The following is a 7965-nucleotide window of genomic DNA, read 5'->3' as shown; positions in this document are numbered from 1 at the left end:
TAACAAATAAAAATCAATATGTTAATATATATATATATATATATATATATATATATAAGAATCAATATAAATTATTAATGTCTGAAACCATGATTTACTATATGAGAGAAGCAAAACTAATTTGATAAAAAACAATACGTAATCATTAAAAAAAAGTATTAAAAAAATGCTCCAACCAAGGATTTATTTGTCATTTTATTAATTTAGATGTATATTCCATGTTTCCTTGCTGTTTTGGGCGGAAAGCTTTCTGCATGTGGGGTCCACCAAAAGCAAGGTTTCTTTCCTCACTGACATAGCAACCAAACCATGGAAAGATCACATTTCCATAAACTTTCTATTCTCTCTACTATCTATCCACCCCCTTTCCCTGGAAACAAACAGGCCCTTAATCTCTTATTTTGTAACCATTCGTTTTTAGATGAAAGAATTCTTGATAATATGAAGTTTGGTCGTAAAAGTTGTTTTATTTTTTATTCACTCCGTCGCTTTTAATAGTAGCAATTTATTAAAAAGTTTTATTTTTTAAATATAAGATCATATACAAATTCCTAAATGTAATGATTACTCTTTTTTCAAATATACCTCTTACTAATACTACTACCTACTCCCTCTGGTCACATTTATAAGCAAATTTCTACTTTTTAGATTCATTCAATAAATGATGTATATGGTCTATAATATAGACCACATACATCATTTATTGAATGAACATAAAAAGTCAAAATTTGCTTATAATAGTGACCGGAGGGAGTAATTGTCTTGGTATATGAAAAGTCAACATTAAATATATATTTAATTAAGGGTAATTTAGTAATAATTACATATATTTGAGACAACTTTATTACTTCAACGAATATTTTAATACCCGTGATTTTGTAAACTACTCCTATAAAAAGGAACTGAAGGAGTAATTGAACTCGAGTTTTTTCCGAATGATTTTTTTTTTTGATGAAAATTGTTAAGTACTTGAATATCACTTAATTGACATCTTACCTGTAACACCCTAGGACCCCCCGACTTTTATATATTAATTGAAAATACAATTATTTAAACAGGTGGTACCCATACTCAACCTTTCACCATTTCATACGTCAAAATCATAATTAAAAAGCAGCGAAATAGTTCATCAACTTCAATTAAAATAAATTAAGGTCTCATCATCATTGCAAAATAAGTTAAAGTTTCAAAAATCATCTTCAAGAACTTAACAAACAACGAAACACCTAACCATAATGTTTGTACTTGCAGTGAGTATAATAATAGAATATAGGGTTTAGACTGTTTATGAGATACCTTGAGAGTGCTCTCAAGAGGTGTATTTACAACCCTCTATGGGCTTGGTTTTCCGAGACTTAAAACCCAAGTAATGTGGGCTTTAAGTCTTTTTACTGGGTTCTAGATGCTTCTAGAAGCTAGTTGAGGCGGCGCCTCTGGGAGAGCGCGCCTAAGCCTTATGAGCCCTTCTGGAGGGCACCTTAGCCTTTCTAGAGGGCATTCGAGCCCTTAAGAATATATTGACGGTCCACAGCCCCCAAGCATGAGTCTTGGGACAAGGCGAAGTAATGAATATGTAAGGTCGATCGTACAATGTACTTAGAACGTTCTAGATGTTTCTAGAAGGCTGTTTTTGGCCCTTCTGGATGGCGTTGTGCCCCTAATTATATATTGTAAGTCTTGGGACAAGGCGAAATGATTAATTATGAATTTGATAGTCCACAGCTCCCCAAGCACGAGTCTTACGATAAGGCGAAGTGGTTAGTTATAATGTTGCTCTTTTGATATTTGAGTGTGGGCAATATCTGCATTTTACATGCCCTTCGGCGAGTTCATTGGTGTATGGCATAGGCGAGCCCTTTGTGGAGCTATAATACTAAGCAACTTTATTTTTGATGCAACTTAAGTGAGCAAGCCCTCTAAGGCGCCTTCAGTATTTTTTAAGCTTTTGATGGGATATCTATTTAGAGACGTCGTATTTATGTTGACTTGCATTAATGGTTTTGAATATGTTTTCCCTTTTCTTATAATATTTGTTGTTCTTCGTGGTTTCAAATTTGTTTCCTCTTTTGCTTTTAATCTATCTTGGCTTTCCGACCTTGGTTGCCTTTTTGTCGTTAATTCTTCATGGCCTCTTGGCCTTAGTTTGCATGTGGCGTTATGTCTTCTTGACCCTGTGGGTCTTAGTTCTTCTGTTTTTGCTTTTGTAGCTTCGTTTTTATATGATTCATAAGATTTTGAATCGATTCACAGGTGATACGATTCATAAACTCATGGATCGATGCACCAAATGTCAGAGACTTTTGATGATACGATTCAAGATCCATTGAATCGATTCAGACACCTAGAAAACAAATTTGACCAACAATGAAGAAGTTTCGTTAGTAAAAACAATACACAAGACACCAAGGAATCATATGACACAATGAGGCATGGTTTCCTAGGTGCTTTAACATGATTCTATGCTATGATACCAAAATCCAAACAACATCTAACTAACATCATAAAAATACAAACCTAAAGCTATACAAGCTTTAATACCTATACCCCTTATCCCCAAAGTTTTAAAGTTGTTTTCCTTACACTGCACATTTTTTTCGTTCACCGCGGTTTTATCTATTGGGTTTTCCTGGTAAGGTTTTTAATGAAGCATACGGTGTTTGTTCACATGATTGTTTTATTAGGTTTTGGTCTTGCCCCCACCCACCACACACACATAGACACTTTAAATACTTTTATCTATCGGGTCATGTTAACTTGTGCCCTTAGGGCACAAGATAAGAAACTTAAAATAGAATTAAATAATAAATTTGATATTGAGAAGATAACTTTTTAAACTTTTAAGGTATTGAATGCACAATTTTCAAGAAAATTTTTTCACATTTGGTTTCTTAACTTATGTCCCAAGGGCACAAGTTAACATTTCCCTTATCTTAATATGGTCATAAGGTGTTGCAGATTATAGGTTGTGGTATTGGGAGACCGTCATAATTGTGATGTCATTTTTCCACATAATGTCTATGTACTCTAATTTTTTTTTAAATTGTCATTTTCCCTTCCATATCATGGAAAGTTATACAATGATGGAAATTTAGTAAAAAAATACAATTAAATGTTATTGTTGATAAGTTTTTTATGTTATTTATTTATTAAGTGTGTCAAAGGACAAATATATCATATTGATATACTAAAGAGACAATTTATGACAATCCTAATTTTAGGAATGGTTTTTCACAACTTCAAAAAAAACAAAAAATTATTGAATTGATGTAAGTAAAAAAATTGCTTTATAAATAAAGTGATAAAACTCTTTGTTACATGCAAAGAGTGAGGTGGAGGGATATGGCTAAAATTGTCAAATTTGTGTATGTTATGATTATGCTTATTTTTCTATTTCTTTTTTCAACAAACATTGACGGTAATTCCATTTTATCCTTTTCAAATTTACTTATTTATTTTGTAAACAATATTTCATCTGATTTAGTTATATTATTTTATTATCTTTCTTCATTGCAGCAATCCGCAATAAGTGTTTTAGACCTTCTGATTGTCCCCCTTCAATGTATTGTGATGCTGGTTTTCAAATAGGGTGTGTAAGAAAAATATGTACATGTCTTAGAATACTTGCACCAATAGATTTTGTGCCCACATGATCTAGTGTTCGACCAAAGAGAGTACACAAACGCCTACTAGAATACTTCATGAGCTGTCATTTACTCACTGTGTTGGCATTCAATAGTTTGAATCTTTTCCTCTTTCTAATGTCAAGAACATTGTAGTTATGGTTTTGTACTCTTACAGGATGGTAATGAAATAAAATAAGGCAGCAAATAATATTATTTAGATTATTTTCGTCTCTCCATTTTTTCTAACCCTACCGTCCATCAACATACCTTAGCAGTTAAGTTGTATAATAGTTTTTAGGGTTAAATAAGTTTTTGATCCCTATAAAATTTTTAAATTTTAAGTTTTAGTCCCTCTAAAATTTTCATCGATTATTGGTCCCTAAAAGATTCTCAGTCACAACTTTTGATCTCTGTATTTAAGTAAACTTATATGTATGCTTCAAAATTTTGAATTATTTTTAGTAATCATATTTTATACATTATAAAAATATTTCTTGAAAAAAGTTTAAATATTTTTAACAAGTGATGAATTAAATATGAATTCATAAGTTTTTAGCGCTGAAAAATTCGTGTTTAGTTCATATCTTGTTGAAAAAATTCTAATTTTTTGTGGAACATGTTGTTATGATATTATAAATAGCTATATACAAATTCATTAAAATATGTGAAGTATACACATGAGTTTACACAAAAACAGAGACCATAAGTGGCGATGGAAAAAAATTATGGACTAAAATTGGATGAAATTTTTTAGAGGGACTAAAACTTGAAATTTGAAATTTTACAAGGACCAAAGACATATTTAACCCTAGTTTTTATTTTACTTCTGAACCTATTGTTTTACATTGTTACACTTGTGATTTTGTCAATATTTCTATGTTATAGACTAATGTGAGATTAATGTATTTTGATATTTTAAAATTAAAACTTCATAATTAAAATCAATATGACTATGTAAAGTAACAACTTCTCACAAGAATAACAAGTTATTTAAAATGAACATATATTAGTATTTGTTAAAGAATGATCGAGGCCTTAAGAGATAAATTTGCACGATCGAATACAAATTCTAAGTAACGTTGTTATTATATATAGGGATTTGCTAGGATACACCCACTAGTTTTTATTAAGGTGTGTTTTAGCAAAAATATAACTAAAAAGTTGTTAAATACACCTTAAGGTGAATGTTGCTAAAACACACCTTCTTAAAAAATAAGTGGGTGTATGTTAGCAACTCCTATAGGCATTTGCTAGAATACACCCACTCATTTTTTAGAAGGTGTGTTATAGCAAGTGAATAACTAAAAAGTGGTTAAATACACCTTAAGGTGTAGCTTTGCTAAAACACTCCCACATAAAAACTAGTGGGTGTGTTCTAACAAACCCCTTATATATATATATATATATATATATATATATATATATATATATATATATATATATGGGTTATGATAGAAGACACCTTTTATGAAGGTGTCTTTTATCAAGTTACTCTATGAGCATTTGCGAAAAGACACCAACTTACTTTTATGAAGGTGTCTTTTAGCAAAGTTATAACTAAAAAGTGAAAATCACACCTTAAGGTGTGACTTGTTAAAAGACACCACCAAAGGGTGGCTTGTAACAAAACCCATATATATATATATATATATATATATATATATATATATATATATATATATATATATATGGGTTATGATAGAAGACACCTTTTGTGAAGGTGTCTTTTATCAAGTTACTCTATGAGCATTTGCGAAAAGACACCAACTTACTTTTATGAAGGTGTCTTTTAGCAAAGTTATAACTAAAAAGTGAAAATCACACCTTAAGGTGTGACTTGATAAAAGACACCACCAAAGGGTGGCTTGTAACATAACTATATATATATATATATATATATATATATATATATATATATATATATATATATATAAAAAAACTAAAATAGGGAGTGTGATTGTGTTTATGTATGTTTATAGAATCACACTCCAAATAAATGCATAAGAATCATTTTTGCCATCACTTTAATTCTCTAAGCTTTCATTGGTATTGTTTGACAAAGATCTTGACCTTTATTTTGTAAATTATCTCCATTGTGATAGTTTCTAGCCATTATTTATTATAGGCTAAACTACAGTTTTGGCCCCCTAAGTTTGTCAATGTTGCGATTTTGGCCCCCTAATAAAAAAAATTAAAATTTGGCCCCCTAAGATTTAGCCCCCTTGCAATTGTGACCTTTTGGCCAATTTTGACCAGGTCAACGCTTATTTGGCATGCCACGTGTAATTTTAAAAAAATAAAAAAATGTCACATATTAAATTGTTGAATTAAAAAAATGGAAAAAAAAATGAAAAAGGAATGGAAGAAGGAGAGGCACATGTTCATCAACCCAGCAACATCATCATTAATCTCCTTCATCTTCTTAACAACTTCATCTTCTTCGCAACCAAAACCTACAAAATCCAGAAAATACAATATGAATCTCTTCAACAACAACAACAACAATCTCGTCAACAACAACAACAATCTTCATAAAAAAAATGCAAAAAATCATCTCAAAATCCCAAATTGTTTCTATTCGATTTGCAATAGCTATTCCGACTTGTATCAATAAAATATCTCTTTTAATTTAATAATCCAAGTATGCATATTTCGTTCAGCAAAATCATAGAAGAACAAAACACCAAAAAACATGAAGAAAAATCTGTTTCAGGAGGACATGCAGCTACTAGAAAGAAGCTACAAACCGAAGCAATTTCAAGAATACGTACTATTTTAACAGTATTCAGCAAAAACTGTTCTCTCCCAGCACCTTCCCTCTCCTTCCGTTCTCTCCCACCACCACAATTCCTCCCTCCATCATTTTTGAAACTTCCACTGTAACGGAAAATGCTACGAATGAAACTTAAGATTACAGGCTGCAAGAGGATGAGAAAGCTTCGATATGTACAGAAGGATGAAAGAGCATCGAGAAAACGGATAGAAATCAAGCAAAATCGACGAAAACAACGCCACCGGAGCTTCACCGGAGAGTTGGTAAATCACCGGGAAAAAGCGGGTGAGGAGAGAGAAGAGAGCATGAGAGTTTGTGATGAAGGAGTTATGGTGCTAAAAAGGATTTGAATGTTTGGTGCTAGTATTGAAACATCAACATTATGCATGGCCATTATGAATGGAATGCAATGTTTTTCATTGCGTTTGTTATTATGAATGAAATATTATGCTACAAGTTGGTAATTAGTGTACTAAAACATGACATTAATAATATTTTTTGTCTTGCGTAAAACCGCATCAACCGAACCAAACCAAACCGCATCAGTTTGGATTGGTTTGGTTCGGATTGCTTTTTAAAAGTCAACCGAACCAAACCGAACCGCATGCTTTTTTATATTGCGGTTAGGATGACTTTTATGATCAAAACCGAACCAAACCGCACCGCGAACACCCCTAGTAGGAAATCGCTGGAGATATATTGCATTTAAGCTATGTTTGGTTTTATAGAAACTATAAAGAAAGAAAGAGGAAGGAGAGAAAGGTTGAAGAATATTCTCTTTTCCATTGTTTGGTTTGCCAGCAATAAGGTAAGTAAAGAAAGTTTTATGCTGGGACCCACTCAAAATGTAATGACCCCTAAATTGGACAGAAAGTGGGAGGAAGCTTTGCTTTTTGGATGAAATGACATAAATGCCCAACCATAATATTATTTTAATATTTTTCTCCAATCACATTTTTTTTAGGGTAACTTTGTCATATCTTTCTACATATCTTTCTTTCCTCTCACTTTCTCACCACTTTAACTCCTAACAAACAACTAAAACAATCATCTCACTTTTCATTCACTTTCATTCCTTTAACAATCTTTCCTCTTACTTTCTTTCCTTTTCTATCCAAACATAGCCTTAGAGAGACGACATACCTAATATTGGTTTATACCTGTCTAATCAGGAAGTAATTAGTTAGTAACTAGGAAAACATGAAACCCTGAAAGAAAGGTATATAGGGAGGTGACATATCTAATATAGGGGATTCGAAGAATCCTAACCGCCGCTAACATTCTACAATCAAAATAGGTAAACTTGCTCTTTTGCAAACAAAATAAATTTCAAAACTCTTAATCCTTTATCTCTTTTATTTTTGTTGTTCCCAAATAAGTAACGTGAATTGTCTGGTTGAAACGACAGTCCATGTTGATACAATATTTTACTTATCACTTTATAACTTGATAAACGTTTTGGTACATTTGCCTAAATTCGACCATCAAGTTTTTTGCGCCCTTGCGGGGATTGATGATAATTTCGACTAAACAATTTTAATTACTTATTCGTATGTGTTATTTATTTTT

At 31.6% G+C, this 7965-nt stretch overlaps 2 long non-coding RNA genes across 2 annotated transcripts; one reads left to right on the top strand and one right to left on the bottom strand.

The window, feature by feature from the left end:
* The first annotated feature begins 3199 nt into the window (after positions 1–3199).
* LOC146939393 (uncharacterized) lies at positions 3200–3845 on the top strand. Its single transcript, XR_015031638.1, has 2 exons — positions 3200–3415; positions 3514–3845. It is a non-coding gene; the product is annotated as an uncharacterized LOC146939393 (long non-coding RNA).
* A 2119-nt stretch (positions 3846–5964) lies between these two features.
* Positions 5965–6723, bottom strand: LOC146939392 (uncharacterized). The gene is made up of 2 exons (XR_015033445.1): positions 6395–6723; positions 5965–6076 (listed from the first exon to the last, which is right to left on the bottom strand). It is a non-coding gene; the product is annotated as an uncharacterized LOC146939392 (long non-coding RNA).
* Positions 6724–7965: the final 1242 nt, after the last annotated feature.

The sequence above is a fragment of the Medicago sativa genome, chromosome 3 (assembly GCF_051527215.1).
Source record: "Medicago sativa cultivar Bolivia chromosome 3, Bolivia_mono, whole genome shotgun sequence".
In the NCBI taxonomy this organism is placed as follows: Eukaryota; Viridiplantae; Streptophyta; class Magnoliopsida; order Fabales; family Fabaceae; genus Medicago; species Medicago sativa.
The sequence above is the reverse complement of the archived record's forward strand: the minus strand, read 5'-3'. Positions and strand labels throughout refer to the sequence as shown.